Here is a 26,085-nt window from a genome sequence, read left to right on the forward strand (position 1 = left end):
TGAGTGACATGTCTCTTGTGTACTAAGACAATGCAGTATGCAAGAAATCTGTGTATTTCTGTCCAGCGAGTCTCCTAGAAGGACCTAAAATGCATTACTCATACCTCCTTTTTGCTGTTGCGTTGAAATTCGATGCTTTGCGTACCCAAGCAAGTAGTGCTCGTTGTGCCACTTTGATGTATGTTGGATTCGATCTTCACGCTGTTGAAGTTGTAATGGCCGACAGCGTATTAATGTTTTTGGGAGGGTGTGCTGAAAAGTAGTGCCTCCGAATTTCTTATTCTGTTCTCAATATAGGCTGAGTTATGACGGGCCATGCGTATCACTTTGTTGACTTTCCCGCTTCACTCACACAAGTTGCAACCCCCTGCCGCTAGAGAGCTCCGAATTGTAGAGTGTAGTATGGCGGTGCGTAATGTAACTACGTCGGTCCGCGACAAACTGCGTGCTGTACTCGAGATTCTAATCGCAGAAGAGTTTTTCCACACATGTAGCACCCTCTGCTTCAGCATGACAATGCCAGATCACACACGAGTGCTGCGACATCTGCAACAATCCGACGCCTTGAGTTCACTGTTATCGATCATCCTCCATACAGTCCCGACTTGGCCCCATCTGATTTTCATCTGTTTTCAAAACCTTAAGAACACCGTCGAGGACGTCATTTTGATAGTGATAAAGTGGTGCAAGCAGAGGTGAGGTTGTGACTCCATCAACAAAGTCAAACATTATACAGTGACGGTATCAACAAATTGGTCTCATGTTGGGAGAACCGTATTCGTCACATAGGTAATTATTTTGAGAAACAAGAATGTAGACATGCAGAAAAAAGATGTAGAATAATAATAACGTTTGTTTTATTGAAACAGCTTTAAGAGAATTCCCATAAAAAATTCGATGGGATTACTTTTCAGCACGCCCTCGTAGTTGTTTGTCAGTAAGCTGATTTCTCTCTTAGCTGACTATGGCTCCAGGTTTCGAGAAAGGTCACTGTGCAATCGAAGGATAATAACTTTCATATCCTCCCGCATTTGCTGCAAAGGGCTCACTGATTTGGATAAGTTAAAATATACCTCTGATGAATCATCATGTCTACCAATTTTATGACCATAGGCAGGTTCTTCCTGAGTCTCTGGAGAAACAATTTGTTTTAATCATCAGAAGAGCTCTCTCCAAACGAAAAACTTCTCAATGTGATAACTGCTCTGGCACAAGCTACTGGGTATTTTCTTGATTCGCGGACTGAGAATTCTGAAAGCTTTTCTACAAAACAGACGGATTAGACAATTCAGCAACCAAACAGATCTTACACAATTTTCTATATTTACTATGCTTTCTTACTATGTTTTATCTAATTCTAACAAACAATAAAACAAAGAAGTTCGATGTTTAGATGTGCCATCAAGCAATACACCTTACGTATCTCTATTCCGAATTTCCGTAGTAAAATACTCACATAGTTTAAGTAATGCAGCAAATTGTCGACGCCATGCAGTCTCAGCAGCAGTTGGCAGTTTCGAGCTAGAAGTGTCATCAAGTAAAATCAAGCTCACCATTTTCAACGTGTTGAATAATCTTCGAACCGTATAACTGGCTGAATTCCACATTGTCTGCACATCCACAAGTAATTTCTTCACGTTATTTTCTGGAATACATTTCCCCATTTTCCACTTTCTTTAGTTTGTCTGACGTGTCGACGCTGTCCTTTACATTCAAGACGATTTCTCTGTCTTTTAATATAATTCTAATAACAGTAGTATGAGTCACTACAGATGTTGTAACCGAGTTTAAAGTGTAAGCGAAGCAATACTGTACATACGATGGTTATCAAAAGAAGAGCGCAGATACAAAAGGTTTTAAGTGCCTAATCTGAAATTCATCAGGATAATCAAAAAACAATGTATTTCTTTTTGTACATAACATATTCGTATCAAAAAACTCAGAAGGTTTTCTGATACCACCGAATTATGCTGCCCACCTGATCACTGCTAAATAATGGCACGAATCACAAAATAAAAAATATACCAAGAACGTTCTAAGATCTATACAAGGAAACTGACTGATTCTTAATACCAATAACAAAGTTTTTGTTTCACGTGCCATTAATACAGATGCAGTACGTTATGTTTGTAACACAAGTGTAGAAACAAAGCAGTAATATACTAACTAGCAGAATTATAACCAACATTTTAAGAGAATAACAAAATTAAATTCAAGAAAAAAGCCGTGGTTAGACAGCTGAGTTAGAAGGCAATGAGAGCTTCACTGCATATTCAAACGTAGCGAAGCCTCACAGACAAACAAAAATTAAACGAAGCCGAAATTAGCGTAAGGAGAGCCATGCTTGCAGCGTTCATAAAATTCGGAAGTAAAATTCTGTCTACCGACTTGGCAGAATATCCTAATAAGGTTAAGTCTAATGTTAAATCAGTAAACGCATCGAAACCATCTGTCCAGACACTCTATGACTACAATGACATCGAAACGGAGGACGACACAGAAAAAGTCGAAATACCAAACGGCATTTTCCGAAACTGTTTCACGGAGGAAAATAGCACTGTAGTGCTTCCTTTAAATATTCGCACGAATGACTAAATGGCTGATATCGAAATAAGCGATGTTGGGATAGAAAAGCACCAGAAATCGCTCAACAGAAGGAAGGCCACTGGGCCTGACGGGGCAGTAGAATGATTCTACATATAGAGTGCGAAAGAACTTCCCCTGTTCTAGCAGCAGTATACCGTGGGTCTTTGAAGGAGCGAAGTGTTCCTGATGATTGAAACAAAGCACAGATATTCCCGTTTTCAAGAAGGGACGTCGAACAGACGCGCAAAACTATAGGCCTATATTTCTGACGTCTCTCAGTGTATTACGCTCGCAGAGACCGGTAATCCGCTGTGCGGCAATCAACATGGATTCCGAAAACAACGATCGTGCGAAACCCAGCTCGCTCTGTTCGCCCACGAGACCCAAAGACGATCCTTTGACTACCGTAAGGCATTCGATACAGTTCCGCACTGCTGTCTAGTAAACAAAATACGAGAGTACGGAATATCAAACGAACTGTGTGATTGAACTGAAGAGTTTCTAGCAGGCAGAACACAGCATGTCATTCTCAATGGAAAGAAGACTTCTGACATAAAAGTGAGTTCCGGTTTATAAACGCTTGGTGCAGGGAGTGGCGATTGACCGTCAACATAAATAAATGTAATGCGTTGCGTATAAATAGACACGACTGCAGAACAATCGTTGGAATCTGTTACTTCCATAAAACATCTAGAAGTATGCGTACGGAGCGTTCAATGTGGAAAGAACACGTAAAAATAACTGCAGGAAAGACTGATCCGAGATTGAGATTCACTGGAAAAGTACTCAGGAAATTTAAGCTGCCAACAAAGAAAGTAGCTTACAAAATCCTCGTTCGATCAGTACTTGAATATTAGCCGTCAGTATGGTAACCTTACCTGATGGGATCCGTAGAGGAAATAGAGAAGATCCAAAGAAGAGCAGCGCGTTTCGTTACAGTTCCATTTAGTAAGCACGAGAGAGTCGCAGAGATGATAAACCAAGCACAGTAGCAGAATCTGCAAGATAGGTGTTCTGCATCAAGGTGGGGTTTACTGTTAAAGTTCCGAGAGCGTACTTTCCTAGAAAAGACAACAAATGTAACGCTTCCTCGTACTTATGTCTCGCGGAAAGTTCGTCAAGATAAATGTAGGTAGATTCGATCCCACATGGAGGCTAACTAGCAATCGTTCTTCCCGCTAACTATTTGCGACTGGAATAGGAAAGGGGGAGGGGCAGTGATATTCGTACACAAAGTAACACACCGCTCGGTGTAGATGTAGGTGTAGATGTAAAACCTGTCAGTATTTAGTTCTGTTTCTTACACACAACTCCTATCCTGGGATCACATGTTACAACTGTGCTGTCGAGGAAGAAATGGCAGCATCGTCTACATCTACATCTACATGGATACTCTGCAAATCACATTTAAGTGCCTGGCAGAGGGTTCATCGAACCACCTTCACAGTTCTCTATTATTACATTCTCGTATAGCGCGCGGAAAGAATGAACACATATATCTTTCCGTACGAGCTCTGATTTCCCTTATTTTATCGTGGTGATCGTTCCGCCCTATGTAGGTCGGTGTCAACAAAATATTTTCGCATTCGGAGGAGAAAGTTGGTGATTGGAATTTCATGAGAAGATTCCGTCGCAACGAAAAACGCCTTTCTTTTAATCATTTCCAGCCCAAATCCTGTATCATTTCTGTGACACTCTGTCCCATATTTCGCGATAATACAAAACGTGCTGCCTTTCTTTGAACTTTTTCGATGTACTCTGTCAGTCCTACCTGGTAAGGATCCCACACCGCGCAGCAGATTTCTAAAAGAGGACGAACAAGAGTAGTGAAGGCAGTCTCCTTAGTAGGTCTGTTACATTTTCTAAGTGTCCTACAAATAAAACGCAGTCTCTGGTTAGCCTTCCCCACAACATTTTTATGTGTTCCTTCCAATTTAAGTTGTTCGTAATTGTAATACCTAGGTATTTAGTTGAATTTACGGCTTTTAGATTAGACTGATTTATCGTGTAACCGAAGTTTAAAGAGTTCCTTTTAGTATTCATTTGGATGACCTCACACTTTTCGTTATTTAGGGTCAACTGCCACTTTCCGCACCATTCCGATATTTTTTCTAAATCGTTTTGCAGTTTGTTTTGATCTTCTGATGACTTTATTAGTCGATAAACGACAGCGTCATCTGCAAACAACCAAAGACGGCTGCCCAGATTGTCTCCCAAATCGTTTATGTAGATAAGGAACAGCAAAGGGCCTATAACACTACCTTGGGGAACGCCTTAAATCACTTCTGTTTTAATCGATGACATTCCCTCAATTACTACGAACTGTGACCTCTCTGACAGGAAATCGCAAAGCCAATCACATAACTGTGGCGATATTCCATAAGTACGCAATTTTTCTACAAGCAGTGTCAAAAGCCTTCCGGGAATCCAGGAATACGGAATCGATCTGAAATCCCTTGTCAATAGCACTCAGAACTTCATGTGAATAAAGAGCTAGTTGTGCTTCACAGGAACGATGGTTTCTAAACCCATGTTGACTGTCTGTCAATAGACCGTTTCCTTCGAGTTAATTCATTATGTTCGAACACAATATATGTTCTAAAATCATGCTGCATATCGGCGTTAACGATATGGGCCTGTAATTTAGTGGATTACTCCTACTACCTTTCTTGACTATTGGTGTGACCTGTGCAACTTTCCAGTCTTTGGGTACGGATCTTTCTTCGAGTGAACGGTTGTATATGTTTGTTAAGTTTGGAGATAATGTATCAGCATACTCCGAAAGGAACCTAATTGGTATACAGTCTGGACCAGAAGACTTGCTTTTATTAAGTGATTTGAGTTCCTTCGCTACTCCGAGGATATTTACTTCTACGTTACTCATGTTGGCAGCTGTTCTCGATTCGAATTCTGGAATATTTACTTCGTCTTCTTTTGTGAAGGCATTTCGGAAGGCTGTGTTTATTAACTCTGCATTGGCAGCACTGTCTTCGATAGTTTCTCCATTGTTATCGCGCAGAGAAGGCATTGATTGTTTCTTGCCGCTAACATACTTCACATACGACCAGAATCTCTTTGGATTTTCTGCCAGGTTTCGAGAGAAAGTTTCGTTGTGGAAACTGTTATAGGCGTCTCGCATTGAAATCCGCGCTAAGTTTCGAGCTTCTGTAAAGGATCGCCAATCTTGGGGATTTTGCGTCTTTTTAAATTTGGTATGTTTGTTTCTTTGTTTCTGCAACTGTGTTCTAACCCGTTTTGTGTACCAAGGAGGATCAGCTCCGTCGTTTTTTAGTTTATTTGGTAAAAAACTCTCAATTGTTGCCGATACTATTTCTTTGAATTTAAGCCACATCTGGTCTACACTTATATTATTAATTTGGAATGAGTGGAGATTGTCTCTCAGGAAGGCGTCAGGTGAATTTTTATCTGCTTTTTTGAATAGGTATATTTTTCGCTTGTTTTTGGAGGATTTGGGGATTAAAATATTCAATCTCGCTACGACAACCCCGTCCGTGTTCACTAATCCCTGAATCGGTTTTGATGCTCGTTATTAACTCAGGATTATTTGTTGCTAAGAGGTCAAGTGTGTTTTCACAACCGTTTACTATTCGCGTGGGCTCATGAACTAACTGCTTGTAATAATTTTCAGAGAATGGTTCAAAAATGGTTCAAATGGCTCTGAGCACTATGGGACTCAACATCTGTGGTCATAAGTCCCCTAGAACTTAGAACTACTTAAACCTAACTAACCTAAGGACATCACACACATCCATGCCCGAGGCAGGATTCGAACCTGCGACCGTAGCGGTCACGCGGTTCCAGACTGAAGCGCCTTTAACCGCACGGCCACACCGGCCGGCTTCAGAGAATGCGTTTAGCACAATTTCGGATGATATTTTATGCGTACCTCCGGAATTAAACATGTATTTTCGCCAACATATCGAGGGTAAATTAAAGTCACCACCAACTATTATCGTATGAGTCGGGTACGTGTTTGAAATTAAACTCAAGTTTTCTTTGAACCTTTCAGCAATTGCATCATATGAACTGGGAGGTCGGAAAAAGGAGCCAATTATTATTTAATTCCGGTTACCAGCAATGACCTCTGCCCATACTGACTCACAGGAAGTATCTACTTCAATTTCGCGACAAGTTAAACAATTTATGACAGCAACAAACACGCCACCGCCAACCGTGTTTAGCCTATCCTTTCGGAACACCGTTAGGTTCTTCGCAAAAATTTCGGCTGGGCTTATATCCGGCTTTAGGCAGCTTTCGGTGCTATAACGATTTGAGCATCAATGCTTTCTATTAGCGCTTGGAGCTCTGGTAGTTTCCCGACATAGCTACGACAATTTACAACTGTTATACCAACGGACCCTGTATCTATGTTCTTCCTGTGTTCAGCCTGCACCCTTTGTGACTGAAGCCCATCTTGTGTTTTCCCGAGACCCTCTAACCTAAAATACAACAAGTCCTTCTGTTTTGCAATTGACAAACAAGGCTGGTCCTTCAAATGAAGTACGGCCTGGCGTATATCTGCCATGGTCTTTCCTCTTTGGAATATGTTGTCGTTCTTCCACTTTTATGTTTCAGAGTGACAGTTTTTACTAGTTACACGGCCGCATCGACAAGAATGTCCGAGCAGCATCCAGAATCTTTAAAATCGAAGCAGTCACTTGTATGCATTGGGATTACATGTAATGGGTTCATAGCTTTAGATGACTCAACAATCTTGTGTAAATGCTGTGGTCGAAGGCCTTGCTTGCCGTTCTTCTTTTCTCTATAGCTGCAAAATCACTGTCGCAGTTCAAGAAGCTGTGTGTTATCTATTTAAATCACCCCAGGCTAAATGACGGAGACCTTGACGCGCGGCTCTCGGAACTCAGAAAGAAGCGCTGCTTGGCACAATGACCATGCAGTCCGGAACCGCGCTGCTGCTACGGTAGCAGGTTCGAGTCCTGCCTCGGGCATGGATGTTTGTGATGTCCTTAGGTTAGTTAGGTTTAAGTAGTTCTAAGTCTAGGGGGCTGATGACCTCAGATGTTAAGTCCCATAGTGCTCAGAGCCATTTGAATTTGAACTTTGACTTTTGAAACTGTTATTTCACTTCTACAACAAAATAAGCGTTATTGTCTGTTATGTTATTAACTATTCAGATTTCTTCAGTGCCCTAATAATTGTAAACACTCATCACTACTACTTTCCAACAAGTGTGCAGTTTCATTTGACGTCAACAGTTTTATAGCTATGTCAATGAACGTAATGACTATACCCGGAGTCATTTAGAGAACATTTTTCCATACAAGCGATTTATCATTTGGCTCCCCTCTCCCCCACTTTTTCCCCTCGTACACTTTCACCCTTGTCTGTTTTCGCTACTAATTATTATACGCACAGTATACAAATCTTGCACTTGCCGCCCGTGGCGCCCCAAGCGGGTGGTACTAATAGGGATACGTCCTATGTAGAAATCTTACAATTGTGGCACCTCTGGCGTCCCTCTCACATAGACAGGCGGATTCTGTCGCTTGGTGCTTAAGCCAGCCCTGATTGTACCTTCAAGAAAATGTGTAGTAGCACTCAAAACTGCCTAATTTCCCAGTACTCCATTTCAGGCCTTCGCTGGTTAATTAATATCAGGCGCTTCATTTGTGCTCTTCTTCCTATCAGCAAATACTGACAGCTTCACATTTTCTGTGAGCTGTTGTTTGATACACTATACTGAAGGAATTTTGAAAGAAACTGCCGGTTCGATAGGAAATTTTCTGAAACCCTGTCCTTCAAATAGGTGCAGCAAAAGTCAGGTGTCATTACAAATGAAACACAACAAGCAGTTCACGATTGCATCACTCTCTAATTATGCAAAGCCGTTGCGAAAAACTTCACTAATAGGGGTTACCACCTCTTATAATGCTTCTGAGGAAGATTATTATATTTATCCATTTCGTAGTCCACTTCGTACATTAAGCAGTTGATGAAAACACCAGTAGTATATGATAGTGGTTCAGAATAAGGCACTAAAGCAGCATGAGAATTGTCATTATTAATGTTTGACTATTTATTTGTTTGCAATGTTTTCACTGTATCTTATAGATCTTAAAATTGTTTTGCAGTTTGATCTATTGTCATCTTATTTCCTAAAGTGTTTCCGCCCAGGTTGTTAAACACTATTGACGAAGCAGACAGCTTAAAACTTATTATTATATATTTCACAAAGACAACTCAGAAATCTCCCTAACTGGTCCACATTTGTATAATTTTGAATACTATCACAGACGGAGTAACATTTGCTGCTGGGTGCCGTTTAATCCTCAAACGCTAGTGCTGACAACCCTTTGAAGGGTCAACGGGAAAGGTGTTGCATCCTGGTGATATACCTTACAAAAATCTTGATGTATAGAGCGAAATCATAGGATCACTAGGATAAAAATTAGTACACAGTATTACAGTTATAATGGATTATGTACAAGTAAACATTTTCTCGTGCAAATGTCATATGCTCATGCCCAGTTACAATATGCTGTATTGTAACTAATAGTGTGACCTCACGTTCAAGCTTGTGCATCTAGAGAAACAACCAATAACTTGCAACTTCCTGGAAGATTAAAACTGTGTACCGGTGCGAGACTCGAACTCAGGACCTTTGTCTTTCACGGGCCAATGCTCTACCGACTAAGCTACCGAAGTGCGATTGAAGAAACCTCCTCACAGCTTTACTTCCGCTTGTGCCTCGTCTCCTACCTCCCAAGCCCGCGAAATGCAATGTTCCTGAGTTCGAGTGTCCGCCCATCACACAGTTTTAATCTAACAAAGTTTCATATCAGCTCACGTTCAGCTGCAGAGTGAAAATTTCATTCTGGAACCAGTATCTTATGGCACACACTATGACACAAACGCTTATAAGATGGTCTGAACAAAAGCAGTTTCACTTGTTCCCTGTTCAGTCTGTATCCTGTATCCTAAGTTTATCAGAATAGATAAATTCTTGACTTGCTTTGTACTGAGCTGCCGTGTGACAGCTAGTGAAGAATTTATTTCCCTACCTCTGCTGCACATAGAAAGGGGTTTCTAGACTGACAGAAACTCATAACAGGAAAAATTTCTTGAAAAATACAGTTTTATTCACTTACATTTAGTTCGTATACATCTGAATCTTCGAAATATTTTTCCAGGATAGATGGGGTAGCACATCGGCCGGCACTAGGAAACATTGTATAGCAGGCGATGAACTAGGCGCGCCTATGACAAGAGAAGACCGAGACACGCCCCCAGGCTACATGCCGATAAAGCCCCCTGGGCAGTGTGCATGTACACTGCAGCCGCCGACCGAACTGGCTCAATATCTCAGTTTCAGTACCTCAGTAAGTCACATCGGGACTCAGTTCGCGTTGCATCTCAATACGCCACACTGTGCTCTAGCCTTCCACAGTGATAGTCGTCGCCTCGCATCTTAGCTATCTGTGAGGGAACGTTAGCCATTGTATATAGTTGTGATATAGACACGAACAAGATTCAAGAATTAGCACATGTTATTTGATTGCAGCAAGATTTCCCGGTGTGCAACGTGACATGTTACTGATGTGGAAAAGAACGCCATGTCCAGGCAGTTTGCTTACAACAGCAGAAGAACGCAAATTCGGCCCGCTCTCACCACAACAGGTCTCATGCACATTCTGTAAATGCAGTGTTTTCGAAACCGACTGCAGGTTCTAGCAGTAATTCAAGTAATCTTGTGCCCTTATCTCACCCCAGTGAAGTGCAACGCCATTCCAACAAACAATTTTAACACTACAAATTGCTGTCCGTGGTGTTTTCTTTCAATTGGACACAGACGCTTCTATAACGTTGCTTAATCGTGCCACGTACGAACAGTTAGGCTCGCCACGCCTGTCAAAATCTAGCACGTAGCTCACTTCATACAACGGACAGGAAATCCCAGTACTTGGACAGTGTAGTACGCCTGCCACTTACAAATCTCATACTAGGACAACGAAATTTACTGTGTTGCAATCAAGCGGCAGTGAAAATATTTTTGGCTTAGATTCGTTTGACTTGTTTGGCGTTAGCAACCAAGACAATGGACTTCCAGTGACTGCTTTTAATCCAAAAGACAGTGTAGCTAGTTTGCTTAAGGAATTTCCTGAACTCTTTTCTGATGAACTTGGAAAAGTCAATAATTTTGTAGCGCACATTACCCTAAAAGACAACGCACAGCGCCGGCAAGGGTGGCCGCGCGGTTCTAGGCGCTACAGTCTGGAGTCGCGCGACCGTTACGGTCGCAGGTTCGAATCCTGCCTCGGGCATGGATGTGTGTGACGTCTTTAGGTTAGTTAGGATTAAGTAGTTCTAAGTTCTAGGGGACTGATGACCTCAGAAGTTAAGTCACATAGTGCTCAGAGCCATTTGAACCATTTTTGAACAACGCACAGCCGAAGTTTTCCAGGGCTCGGTCCGTTCCCATTCCTTTACCAGACAAAGTAGCCAGTGAATTAAAAGAATTGCAAGACAATGGTGTGATTGCTCCAATACAAACTAGTCAGTGGGCAAGTCCATTGGTTTTGATGCCTAAGCCTTCTGGTCGCATTCGCTTTTGTGTTGACTTAAAACAGTCAATCCACAGACAATAATTGACACTTATCCATTGCCTCGCCCTGAGGAACTTATGAACAGGCTTGTCGCAGGCCGCTACGTTTCTAAAACAGATTTGCGTGATGCTGATTTGCAAATACAACTAGATGAAGAATCACAGAAGTTTGTTGTTAATACACTTAGGCCTGTTCAAGTATTTGCGTTCACCATTCGGCAGTGCTTCCGCACCCACCATTTCTCAACGTTACTTGGAACAACTGACTGCTCAAGTGCCGTTCTGTTCCAACTACATTGATGATATTGTCGTTGTCGTTTCAGGTCGTACACCAGAGGAACACATTGCTAATTTGCGTACACTTTTCCGAGTGTTGTCAGATGTAGGACTCAAGCGTCGTCTTGAAAAGTGACTTTTTTGAGACAGAACTGTAGTACTTAGGTCATGCCATAAAGTCAGCGTGTACACCCCCTGCAATCTCTTTTGTTTTCAATCCGTGGCCTGCCTGTTCCTCGCAATGTATCTCAACGGCAGTCTGTGCTTGGCAAGTTGACATACTACATTCATTTCATTCCGAACGCTTCACAGATCGCGGTTCCATTGTCTCGCTTGCGTCGGAAAAATTTGTCTTTCGTGTGGATCAAAGAGTCACGACGCATTTCAGGAACTTAAAAATGCCTTGTTGAATGATAGACGTTTAGTACATTTTGATCCTGCCAAACCAGTGATTTTGCAAGTAGTCGCTTTCTCTTACACAATTGGTTCACAAGACAGACCTATTGCTTTTGCCTCAAAGTTGTTAACTCAAACTCAGTGCAATTACTCACAAATTGAAAAGGAAGCTCTCGCTATTGTGTATGGTGTGACAAAATTCCATAAATGTTTGGGCGCAACTTCTATTTAGTGACAGATCACAAGCCTTTGCAATCTTTGTTTCATCCGCTTTCTACGCGTACTGCTCGAAAATTGCAGAGTGGTTCTTTGCTTCTACCCCAGTATCAGTACGAAATTGTGTACAAACCTACGGCAAGGCATGGCAATGCTGATGCCCTTTCTTGCCTTCCGATAGGCCTCTACTCTGATTTTGATTCCTCTGACGCAACTTGTTGCCAGATCGATGCGCAAGACTCTGAACTGCTGCAATATTGCCGGCCGTGGTGGCCGAGCGGTTCTAGGCGCTTCAGTCTGGAACCCCGCGACTGCTACGGTCGCAGGTTCGAATCCTGCCTCGGGCATGGATGTGTGTGATGTCCTTAGGTTAGTTAGGTTTAAGTAGTTCTAAGTTCTAGGGGACTGATGACCACAGATGTTAAGTCCCATAGTGCTCAGAGCCATTTGAACCATTTTTTTGCTGCAATATTTTCCATTGAATTACAGGAAAATTGCACAAGCATCGGAAGCGCACCCTAATCTAAAGATTTTGTTGCATTGCATTCACACGTCTTGGCTTCGCTCATTGAACAGTATTCAGAACTCAGTAGTGCGCCGATACGTTGCTCGTCGACATAACCTTGCAGTAGAACAAGGTGTGGTCTTAGTACAAACTGACAGTGGACAATTGCGTGTGCTCATTCCCACATTGTTGAAAAAGGATGTGTTACAACTTCTTCACCAAGGGCGTTGGGGAATTGTCCGCACTAAACAGTTAGCGCGCTGGCATTGTTCTTGGAAGGGCATGGACGCCCACATCGAACAGATGAAGTCAGTGTCGCAAAGCACGGAAAACCAATCCGCTCCGCCACAGACATTCTCAGCTTGTCCTAAGACCCAATTGCCGTGGCAACGAGTGCACATACTTCGCAGGACCATTTTGAAACACTCGTTGGCTCATAGTGGTAGTCTCTTTTTAGCAAGTTCCCATTTGCGGTGACTATGAACTTTACCACTCCACGTTGCACTTTTAAAGTGTTGTCCTCAATTTTTTGCATTGAAGGATTGCCTGAAGTCATTGGCCATCTGTTTAAAAGTGCGTACGAAGCATTCTGCTTCTCCGTTAGACTGGGGATGAAACGGAGCAATTGTTAGAGGACAAATGCCTTTTTGTTCACAAAGCTGTTCAGTCATGTGACGTGAATAAGGACAATGGACCTTAGTTCAAGTCACATGGCTTTGAACAGTTTTGTGAACGAAACGGCATTTGTCCTCTAACAAGTGCTCCGCTTCATCCCCAGTCTAACGGAGAAGCAGAATGCTTCGTACGCCCTTTTAAACAAATGGCCAAGATTTACACCTCCCACACACGTGAACAGGCACTGCAACTCCTCGCCTCGTATCGCTCCCACCTACGTGACAGACCATCACCACCAGAACTTCTGCAGGCCGCGGCCATCGGACGCTGCTTCACTTCCTCCACCCACCACACCATCCCCTGCCGCCACTGGTCCACAAGTATCGCTTTGCACCTTGTGATATTGTTCTTTACAGGCTGTTTGGCCGACGTCAGTGCTGGAATGGAAGCGAGATCCACAAACACGTTGGTACATACGTATATGTATGTAATTGCAGGTCCCGATGGGCTGCAGTGCCGTCACCAGAATCAGATTCGCATTTATAGTTTGCCCCGTGATCCTTCTGCTTTTCTTCCCCCCAGATTCACGGCCTCACGGCACGACGCGGCCTTCGCAGCCGCTGGTGCCGCCACGGCACCCCAGGACGGGCCAATGGACGTCGCGCCCTCGCCTACACCGTCGCCGCTCTCCGACCCAATGGACCTGGGCCGGCCATCGCCGTCACCGTCGTGGTCATCGCTCCAGGAGGTGCCCACAGGAATGGACGTGTATCCTGAGCAGTGTTGTCGGGAAGACGTTCCTTTGCTCTCGCAAGCCAGATGGCGGGGTACGGCCTCCACAGCTACGGCTCCCGGCTCATCTCTACGTCCAGCTTCCGGTTTCCGGTTTCACCCCCGCCCCCTACCCCTGGTTGTCGTTCGCATCTCCAGTACATGACAACGGCGCGGTGCGGCGCGGCGTTTCGGGAGAAGACAAAGACACGCTCCCAGGCAAAGCGCCGATAGCGCCCTCTGGGCAGCGTGCATATAGGCCGCCGCCGCCGACCGAGCTGGCTCAGTATCTCAATCTCAATACCTCAGTACCTCGCATCGGGACTCAGTTCCCATTGCACCTCAAAACTTCGCCCTGTGCTCTGGTCTTCCACAGTTGTAGTCGTCTCGCCGCACCTTATCTTGCTGTGAGGGAACGTTAGTAGCTGTATATGGTTGTGATATGGACACGGACAAGATTCAAGAATTAGCACGTGTTACTTGATTGCTGTTAACCACAGAACTTCAGACTGAACAACATTGAAGCACTCAATTAGTTCCTGTAATAAAGTGTGTTTTAGCCACGTGTGCATTTTGCGTTGTAGTGTGAGAAAACTGGCCACCCATCTATCATATCTCAGGCGAGGCGTAAAGCTTTGTGTCGTGCAATCATCAAGGGTACACGAACGGGCGTCCGGCTCCGAAAGTTCATATTTTTCGTTGAATGGTTCGCACGCTTACACCTGTAGATGGCCCAGTGTTGAAATCTGCAGCAATCTCATCCAGCCAGGAACCACAAAACATAAGAAGGCACAGCCACAACAATTGGTACGTACGTAACACTACTCGAGTGTTTTGTTGGAATCTCGTATGTTTTGTTGGAATCTCGTAGGTTCACTATCGACTGTTCCTGGAATGAAGTTCCTATAGCTGGAGTTGTGTTTCCCGTACACTATATAAATACGTCATACATTTTAACTGTCATTAAGATAGTACCGGAAAATGTTTACTTCCCTCCAAACTATTTGATCCTTCTGATAATAATATTCTGATATTTGTTATTATACAGTCAAATTATCAAATCTGCAGACCCACGTTCTGTGCACAATGTATTGAGCCACATTACGTTAATACTTCTGTTAAAAAGAAAACAATGGATGGTGTTTCATACATTTTATTTCACAGTAACGTCTTTGTTGACTAATATAAGCTTGACCCAAGGATATTCTAATTTTTGCGTCACATCATAGGCGTGGCGCTCAGTTTCTCGTTTGTCCATCATTTCTTGACATGAATCCAGGTTTTCAGGATGGGGCACAGGAATAAATCACTTGGCTGTAAAGAGGATGGACAACAGTGCGATGTCCAGGTGATAAATTTTCTAAAATGTGACTGCTGCTGTGTGAATCACATTCCATATTTACATCTACACTCTGCGAAATATTGTGAAATGCGTGGCGGGCGGTAGTTATTGCACCACGTTTAAGGTTTCTTCTCGTTCCATTAACTGATGGAACGTGGAAAGAATAACTGCTCTTACGCCTGCGGGCTGGCATGTGCCTAACTTTATGTGCACAACCTCATAACTCTTTTTCAGATGTTCAGGTTTCAGCTTTGTGAGGAACTGAACAATTATTATTTCCATCTACTGCTGAGTGCCTATATACTCTAGCGCGTGTTCTGAAATGGCTAGGTTGCTGTCTCTTAGTTTAGTTAGATACACTGAAGCGCCAAAGAAACTGGTATAGGCATGCGTACTCAAATACAGAGATATGTTAACAGGCAGAATACGGTGCTGCGGTTGACAACGCCTATATAATACAAGTATCTGGCGCAGTTTTTAGATCGGTTACTACTGCTACAATGACATGTTATCAAAATTTAAGTGAATTTGAACGTGGTGGAACGTGGTGTTATAGTCGACGCACGAGAGATGGGACATAGCATCTCCGAGGTTGCGATGGAGCGGTGATTTTGCCGTACTACCATATCAGGAGTGTACCGTGAATATCAGGAATCCGGTATAACATCAGATCTCCGACATCGCTGCGGCCGGAAGAAGGTCCTGCAAGAAACGGACCAACGACGACTGAAGAGAATCGTTCAACGTGACAGAAGTGCAACCCTTCCGCAGATTGCTGCAGATTTCAACACTGGGCCATCTACAGGTGTCAGCGTGCGAACCATTCAACGAAAAATATGAGCTTTCGGAGTCGGACGCCCGTTCGTGTACCCTTGATGATTGCACGACACAAAGCTTTACGCCTCGCCTGAGCCCGTAACACCGACATTGGACTGTTGATGACTGGAAACACGTTGCCTGGTATCGAGTGGATGGACGTGTACGAACATGGAGAAAACCTCATGAATCCATGGAACCTGAAAACTGTGAGGGACGGGAAAAACCCACCGTGGTACAACAAAAAAGTTAGGAAACTACTGCGAAAGCAAAGAGAGCTTCACTCCAAGTTTAAACGCAGCCAAAACCTCTCAGACAAACAGAAGCTAAACGGTGTCAAAGTTAGCGTAAGGAGGGCTATGCGTGAAGCGTTCAGTGAATTCGAAAGTAAAATTCTATGTACCGACTTGACAGAAAATCCTAGGAAGTTCTGGTCTTACGTTAAATCAGTAAGTGGCTCGAAACAGCATATCCAGACACTCCGGGATGATGAAGGCATTGAAACAGAGGATGACATGCGTAAAGCTGAAATACTAAACACCTTTTTCCAAAGCTGTTTCACAGAGGAGGACCGCACTGCAGTTCCTTCTCTAAATCCTCCCACAAACGAAAAAATGGCTGATATCGAAATAAGTGTCCAAGGAATAGAAAAGCAACTGGAATCACTCAACAGAGGAAAGTCCACTGAACCTGACGGGATACCAATTCGATTCTACACAGAGTACGCGAAAGAGCTTGCCCCCTTCTAACAGCCGTGTACCGCAAGTCTCTAGAGGAGCGCAAGGTTCCAAATGATTCGAAAAGAGCACAGGTAGTCCCAGTCTTCAAGAAGGGTCGTCGAGCAGATGCGCAAAACTATAGACCTATATCTCTGACGTCGATCTGTTGTAGAATTTTAGAACATGTATTTTGCTCGAGTATCATGTCGTTTTTGGAAACCCAGAATCTACTATGTAGGAATCAACATGGATTCCGGAAACAGCGATCGTGTGAGACCCAACTCACTTTATTTGTTCATGAGACCCAGAAAATATTAGATACAGGCTTCCAGGTAGATGCTATTTTTCTTGACTTCCGGAAGGCGTTCGATACAGTTCCGCACTGTCGCCTGATAAACAAAGTAAGAGCCTACGGAATATCAGACCAGCTGTGTGGCTGGATTGAAGAGTTTTTAGCAAACAGAACACAGCATGTTGTTATCAATGGAGAGACGTCTACAGACGTTAAAGTAACCTCTGGCGTGCCACAGGGGAGTGTTATGGGACCATTGCTTTTCACAATATATATAAATGACCTAGTAGATAGTGTCGGAAGTTCCATGCGGCTTTTCGCGGAAGATGCTGTAATATACAGAGAAGTTGCAGCATTAGAAAATTGTAGCGAAATACAGGAAGATCTGCAGCGGATAGGCACTTGGTGCAGGGAGTGGCAACTGACCCTTAACGCCGGCCGCGGTGGTCTAGCGGTTCTAGGCGCTCAGTCCGGAACCGCGCGACTGCTACGGTCGCAGGTTCGAATCCTGCCTCGGGCATGGATGTGTGTGATGTCCTTAGGTTAGTTAGGTTTAAGTAGTTCAAAGTTCTAGGGGACTGATGACCACAGATGTTAATTCCCATAGTGCTCAGAGCCATTTGAACCATTTTGACCCTTAACATAGACAAATGTAATGTATTGCGAATACATAGAAAGAAGGTTCCTTTATTGTATGATTATATGATAGCGGAACAAACACTGGTAGCAGTTACTTCTGTAAAATATCTGGGAGTATGCGTGCGGAACGATTTGAAGTGGAATGATCATATAAAATTAATTGTTGGTAAGGCGGGTACCAGGTTGAGATTCATTGGGAGAGTCCTTAGAAAATGTAGTCCATCAACAAAGGAGGTGGCTTACAAAACACTCGTTCGACCTATACTTGAGTATTGCTCATCAGTGTGGGATCCGTACCAGATCGGGTTGACGGAGGAGATAGAGAAGATCCAAAGAAGAGCGGTGCGTTTCGTCACAGGGTTATTTGGTAACCGTGATAGCGTTACGGAGATGTTTAACAAACTCAAGTGGCAGACTCTGCAAGAGAGGCGCTCTGCATCGCGGTGTAGCTTGCTCGCCAGGTTTCGAGAGGGTGCGTTTCTGGATGAGGTATCGAATATATTGCTTCCCCCTACCTATACCTCCCGAGGAGACCACGAATGTAAAATTAGAGAGATTAGAGCGCGCACGGAGGCTTTCAGACAGTCGTTTTTCCCGCGAACCATACGCGACTGGAACAGGAAAGGGAGGTAATGACAGTGGCACGTAAAGTGCCCTCCGCCACACACCGTTGGGTGGCTTGCGGAGTATAAATGTAGATGTAGATGTAGAACCTGTATGTCAGCAGGGGACTGTTCAAGCTGGTGGAGGCTCTGTAATGGTGTGGGGCGTGTGCAGCTGGATGATATGGGACCCCTGATACGTCTAGATACGACTCTGACAGTTGACACGTACGTAAGCATCCTGTCTAATCACCTGCATCCAATCATGTCCATTGTGGATTCCGACAGACTAGGGTAATTGCAGCAGGACAACGCGACGCGCCACACGTCCAGAATCACTACAGAGTGCCTCCAGGAACACTCTTCTGAGTTTAAACACTTCCACTGGCCACCAAACTCGGCAAACATGAACATTATACTCTTACACATTTATGGACAGCCCTGCAGTATTCATGGTGTCAGTTCTTTCCAGCACTACTTCAGACATTAGTCGAGTCCATGTCACGTCGTGTTGCAGCACTTCTGCGTGCTCGCGGGGGCCTTGCAAGATATAATGCAGGTGTGCCAGTTTCTTTGGTTCTTCAGTGTAGGTCGTAATCAGTGGTCGTACTGATGATGTTCCACATAAAATCTCTGATCAACAATAGTGTCTCATTTTCACCGATGGAAGAATTAAGTTTTAACAAAGAACTCGGATAGCAAACCAGTACTAAACAAAGAAGTTGATAGGTGGAACGAAAATGTGGAGAAGCTATACATTGGAGTCGACGTTGAAGGCAACGTTGTGCAAAGGGAAAAGAAAGATGAATAGGAGTTGGGAGATAAGATACTGCGAGAAGAATTCGACTGAGAGCTGAAACACATAAATTGAACCAAGGTCCTGGGAGTAATCGACACGCCATTTAGAATTGAGATATTTGTGAGGGAATAGGCTTGGCGTGCAAGTTTCACCAGACAAGTGTAACACTTTCAAGTTGCAAGAAGAATGTGATGATTAAAATTCCACAGAAGGCAAGTGCTGGCAAATGGAGATATTACCGAATTCCCGGTTTAATAAGTCATAGTGCAAAACACTGACACGAAGGATAGCAAAACTGGTGGAAGGCGATCTTGGAAAATTATGAGTTTGGGTTCCACAGAAAGGTAGGAACACATGCAGCAATACCTACCCTACCTACCTTGCAAGATAGGTCAAAGAAAGGAAAATATACGCTTATAGCATTTTTAGATTAAGAGAAAGCTTTTGACAATGTTGGCTGGAATACACTCTCTGATGCTATGAAGGTATCAGGGATAAAATGCAGGGAGCGAAAGGTTATTTACAGCTTGTACAGAAACCAGACTCCAGTTATAAGAGTCGGAGTGTCGCGAATAGCAGAAAAATAAGCTAAATTCAGTAGTATAGTAGAAACATAAATTCTTATCCAGAGCAGCAGAGGCGCGTACGTGACCGGGCTCAGCCACTATTTACTGTTTGTTCTGCCAACAAGGTCTGACTCCGAGGCATCACGAGGCTCGGAGTAAACGAGGAAAAATGACCTTTGAACACACTGGAAATATCATGCGTGTACACCATGCAGGTGTCACGCGCTCCCGCGTGATCAGTAGAAACTTCAAGAAGGATCGGGCCGTGCGCAAAGACGCCTATAAAAGGGCTGCCCACCATACTGAAAAGTTCTCTTGTTGCATAGTCGTCGGGAAGAGGATTGCGAGTGTCACTGTACGGCAGGGGCTGGACTTAGAAGAATCTGACGAAGTCTACACTTACACCGGCACGCTCGCCTCTGCACCATGAGACTTAGGCTCAGGGAAGAATGGGAAGCCTTATAACCAAATGAAGACACTTTGTAGATAGACTTGCACATAGGGAATGTGCCAGGGGGTGCTTCCAGTAATAGTAATCCTATCTCCCGCTTTATGATATGCTGCTCGGATCCCTGAGATTCCTGCCGAGTTCCGTACTCTAACCCACTCAATAGCTTACTTTTCAGCCAAGCAAGTGAAGAGCAGGTGGCCCACTAGCAGAAGTTGTCCTCGGCGTACCTTCCCGGTGACTTCCATGACGCGCATTCTTGCAGTCCTTCCTTCTCCCCCTCAGGACTTGTCAGTGGGAGCGACAGGTGGACATAAAAGGAAAACAGTGGTTGAGGGAGTGAGACAGGTTTGTAGGTTATCGCCGGTGTTGTCCAATCTGTACATTGAGCAAGCAGTATAGGAAACTAACGAGAAATTTTGAGAGATAAAGTTCAGGGAGAAGAAATAAAAACTTTGTTCGCCAGTGACATTTTATTTCACTTGGAGACAGCGAAGAACTTGTAAGATCAGTTGAACGGCCTGGATAGTGCCTTGAAATGAGATCATCAGATGAACACCAACAAAAGTATCAACACTCCACCCCACAGCAATTCATGTATGTGTGTATGTGTTTCAGCGTTGGCTTTGGCACTTACTGTTAACATTTGAAGGAAGTAGTATTGTTTGTAGATACTCTGGCAGGTTGGGACTGTGCATCGCAGTAGGATGATAAAAAACAGCAAGTCACACATGGTGATGCAAGCAATAAAGGCTATATACACACATACACATTTACGTATGGAATGTGGTAAAATATGAAAACATGGAAAAATATCGAAAAAAACGGAAAAATGTGGAATATGTCAAAAATTCGTAAATTCTGGATACCTGGTCATAAAAATCTGTATTTATACTTAGGAAATAGCCGAAATTTTTTGTGACGTAAGAACTAGGTAGTGTCTGAAGATCGCTTGGGTATTTTCCTAGAAAGGTACAAGGAAGAGAAAAGCATTAGAATCACACGACAATCTTCTCCCAAGTTGACTGGCCGCGCGGGGTAGCCGCGCGGTCTGGGGCGTCTTGTCACGGTCCTCGCGGTTACCCCCGTCGGAGATTCGAGTCCTCCCTGGGGCATGGGTGTGTGTGTCGTCCTTAGTGTAGGTTAGTTTAAGTTAGATTAAGTAGTGTGTAAGCTTAGGGACCGATGACCTCAGCAGTTTTGTTCCATAAGGCCTTAGCACAAGTTTCCAAGTTGATTGATAGTTCAGCGATAAGCTTGGTAGAGAGCCCGGAGACCTCTTAGAAAATGAGTATATGCAGTTTGTTATTTATATAGAGCGAGGAAGACAGACATGACGTCAGATATGCACTTAGAAATAAAAAAGCATTATACAAATGAGATAATCGGTATTGAGGGGCTGTAGCGATTACATGTAAGAGAACGAGTGACACCTCATATACTTTATTAGTGCCAAGTCGGTGCACTCAGAGACAGAGAGAGAGAGAGAAATAGAGAGAGAGAGAGAGAGAGAGAGAGAGAGAGAGAGACGGGAGCATAAGACGACACTGTCATACTCCCATTAGTTTTGTGTGTATGAGCGATCTGTAATCGTATATTATGCTGAATGCTGTGGTATTCTCCACCCAGTACCTGTTACTTCCAAAGTATATGTATCTGGAATCTTAAAAATGTATACAGATGCAGTGTAAAGCGATGCACATTGATCACATTTATTAACGGTACTACACATGAAATCGTGAGAAGTTTGCTGATAGATTATAGAAGGGGCTCTGTGAACAACACCTACAGGGTAATTATAATTGAAGTTCAACTTTCAAACCGCTGTAGAAATAACACTACTGGTCAGAATGACGTCAGCTTGCAACGGAATATTATCGGAGAAGGGGTGAAAACGTATGGCAGAAGAAAAATAGTTACCAAATGTAGCAATAGATGGCGCTGTAAGCACCATAATTTAATAGTGGTCGACTACAAATGACAAACGAATCATACAACAGTGCCTAAAGTGTACGTTTGACAAACAAACTGTACTACTCAGTGCACGTGGGTGTACACGTGTGTTACTGTTAGTTACGTAAGCCCATCCACCACAGCAAGGTCATATCACATCGGATGGGAAAAATCGGTTTTTAATTGTCCTGAGGCCAAAGACCGCATAAAAAGCATCAATCACATAAGTCTTTCAGTAGTCCTGAGGCCAAAACCGCATAAAAAGCATCAATCAAAATGAAATCGGGTTATTAATTTCCATGTGAATTGCACAAAACATGTTCAATATGCTGTCCTCCGTTTTCTGCAACAAGTTGAAATTGTGAAACAGCATGTTCCACAATTGATCGAAGTGTTTCCGGGGTCATGTTCAGAATGTGTTGTGCAATGCGTGCCTTCAATGCAGCTACGTTCGCAATCGGAACACTGGAAACATCATCTTTCAGATAGCCCGGCAGCGAGAAGCCGCACGGATTAAGATAAGGTGATTGGGACGGCCAGGATGAAGGGAAATGGTGGCTGATAATTCTATCATTTCCGAAATGGAGCTTCAGCAATTGGTTAACTGGATTTGCAATGTGTACAGGTGCGCCATCTAGCAAAGAAGTGATCCCATCCACACATCCACGCTGTTGGAGAGCTGTAATGACGTGCTTGCGCAAAAGACACTCATAGCGCTTACCAGTGAAGGTACATGTAAAAGGTCTGGAAGCACCTTTCCCTTCGAAAAAATATGGCTCTAAGATAAATGATGCCGTAAACCCGCACCACAAAGTGACCTTTTCAGGATGAAGTGGTACTGGTTGATTTGCGTGTGGATTTTCCGTTGCCCATATTCGACAATTCTGTGTATTGACATATCCTGTCAGATGGAAGTGGGCTTCGTTTGTCCACAAAATCTTCCGCGGCCAATCATTGCCCACTTCCATACGAGAAAGAATTTGTAAAGCAAAGGTCTCTCTTGTTGGCAGGTCAACGGGAAGCAACTCGTGCACATGGGTAATTTTGAATGGATAGCAAAGAAGGACGTTTCGTAGGATTTTACACACCGTGCTCACGAGTATGTCCAGTGTTCGGGCAATTCTCCGTGCACTACACGTTTGCACACCACCACTCGTCTCCTCCTGCACTGCTGTGGCCACTGCTTCCACTGACGTAGAATCAATTCGTTTCTTCCCTCTTCCAGGATGCACACCAAAAGAACCCGTCTTTTCGAATGTCCGAATCATTTTCTCCAGACCCACCGCAGTCATCGGACCAGCGCTTTTTTCAAACTCTTCAGTGTCTGGAACTTCTGATGAGAGACGTGTGCACAGTCATGCGTATGCGTCAAGGGCAGTAAATTTCCTATAGCTGATACGCCGGAGAGAACAATAGACAAAAATGGTTAAATGCAGGATAAGTGGTATCAGAAATAATTGTGGCAGGTTACGTCTCAGATGATTCGCCAGTGTCATCTGACAGTTCTGTCTACCATTCTGCTACCTTCTGTTGCCATCCTCTGTTTAACGTTATACCATCGTACGTTATTATTATTTAAATAACCTATCACACTCTTGTCATAAAATGGCTTGGGTGTCTTCAAAGCTAATTTCCTCCATTAATATCCGTTTTCGGTAGCGCCATGCATCTAAGAAGAGAAATTATGTCCACCTTACCCCTGGCCTAGGGCTGAGGGGGATCCACGTTAAAGAATACACACACACACACACACACACACACATACACACACACAAAATAGTATGTAATTACATCCACACTTAGAGAGTATGACTGTAAGTGCTGCTATCTGGGGTTTTTACCCAGATGTTTCTTGTACGAAGTAAACTGTGTTTGACCTGAAATGGTGGGGGAGGGTCAAATCCAAAATATTATGTCTGTATCTTTAATTAATTAATGTGGAATTCGATTACTCCAACTTATGCTGTTGGTGTATGCTCTTATAAAGTAGTGTATTCTGGTACGTTTCCTATCACTACAGAGAGTGCATAAGCCTTAGACTGTGGATTTAAGTCTAGATGGTGCGTTTTATCAAAATACAAATCTTAATTCAACTTAAAACAATATCAAACTGATCAATACATTATGACGACCCCCATCCTAGGGTTAGAGTTATTACTTGCTTCCTTATGGTTGTCGGGTTTGGGAATTGCATCTCACATTTTTTAAAGACATGGGGGCAGATACCTTAATAAATACGTATACACCGCTGAGTATACCTTTGTGGTGTCCATAGTAGCACTATGCATGATGCTTGTTGTTGGTGGACCCATATCCTATCCCAACAGTGCTACGGTATCCATATCCAAACACACAAACACACACACACACACCCACCCACCCACCCACCCACACACACACACACACACACACACACACACACACACACACACAATAGAGTAACTGGATGACTGGCAATGTTGTCATCATGACCTTTATTCAAAGGTTTTTGCTGCTAGTATGAATAATCATTTTCAGTTTAAAAAAATCTTGTTGTTGGTCGTCATATTGCTATGCTAAGCTGCATTCCAATGTTTGCCCAATAAATTTACGAATACTAAGACAGATTGATGTGGGATGTAAGCCAGCATATTCCTCCGGAAAATTAACGTAAATATTGTTGGCTTGTGTGGATATACACACATTCCAGGGAACCAGAACCGAAAATGGGTTACAAAGCTGTGCTCTATATGTCTATACTTTTAATTATTTTACATGGAAATCGATTACATGAGCTACCAGACAGCGATGCTGGCAGTTTTACTGTCTGTTCGTCATAATCAAATCATAATGCTACACAATGCCATCCCAGAGGTTTTTTCCTAATGCTACGAATATGGAAAATTCTAGTGACAGTCAATATAAGAATGCAAAGAACAAGTATACATCTCTAGAGGACCTGACTGTCTTTCTGGTAGAGATATAGAGCAAATTATATCTTCATGATATACAAAGGAGGCAACGTGTGTCGAGCAGACTTAGACGGTTCCCTATTAAAGTTTTCGTATTTTAGTCCTACATACACTCCTGGGAATTGAAATAAGAACACCGTGAATTCATTGTCCCAGGAAGGGAAAACTTTATTGACACATTCCTGGGGTCAGATACATCACATGATCACACTGACAGAACCACAGGCACATAGACACAGGCAACAGAGCATGCACAATGTCGGCACTAGTACAGTGTATATCCACCTTTCGCAGCAATGCAGGCTGCTATTCTCCCATGGAGACGATCGTAGAGATGCTGGATGTAGTCCTGTGGAACGGCTTGCCATGCCATTTCCACCTGGCGCCTCAGTTGGACCAGCGTTCGTGCTGGACGTGCAGACCGCGTGAGACGACGCTTCATCCAGTCCCAAACATGCTCAATGGGGGACAGATCCGGAGATCTTGCTGGCCAGGGTAGTTGACTTACACCTTCTAGAGCACGTTGGGTGGCACGGGATACATGCGGACGTGCATTGTCCTGTTGGAACAGCAAGTTCCCTTGCCGGTCTAGGAATGGTAGAACGATGGGTTCGATGACGGTTTGGATGTACCGTGCACTATTCAGTGTCCCCTCGACGATCACCAGTGGTGTACGGCCAGTGTAAGAGATCGCTCCCCACACCATGATGCCGGGTGTTGGCCCTGTGTGCCTCGGTCGTATGCAGTCCTGATTGTGGCGCTCACCTGCACGGCGCCAAACACGCATACGACCATCATTCGCACCAAGGCAGAAGCGACTCTCATCGCTGAAGACGACATGTCTCCATTCGTCCCTCCATTCACGCCTGTCGCGACACCACTGGAGGCGGGCTGCACGATGTTGGGGCGTGAGCGGAAGACGGCCTAACGGTGTGCGGGACCGTAGCCCAGCTTCATGGAGACGGTTGCGAATGGTCCTCGCCGATACCCCAGGAGCAACAGTGTC

The sequence above is a fragment of the Schistocerca cancellata genome, chromosome 4 (genome assembly GCF_023864275.1).
Source record: "Schistocerca cancellata isolate TAMUIC-IGC-003103 chromosome 4, iqSchCanc2.1, whole genome shotgun sequence".
Lineage (NCBI taxonomy): Eukaryota > Metazoa > Arthropoda > Insecta > Orthoptera > Acrididae > Schistocerca > Schistocerca cancellata.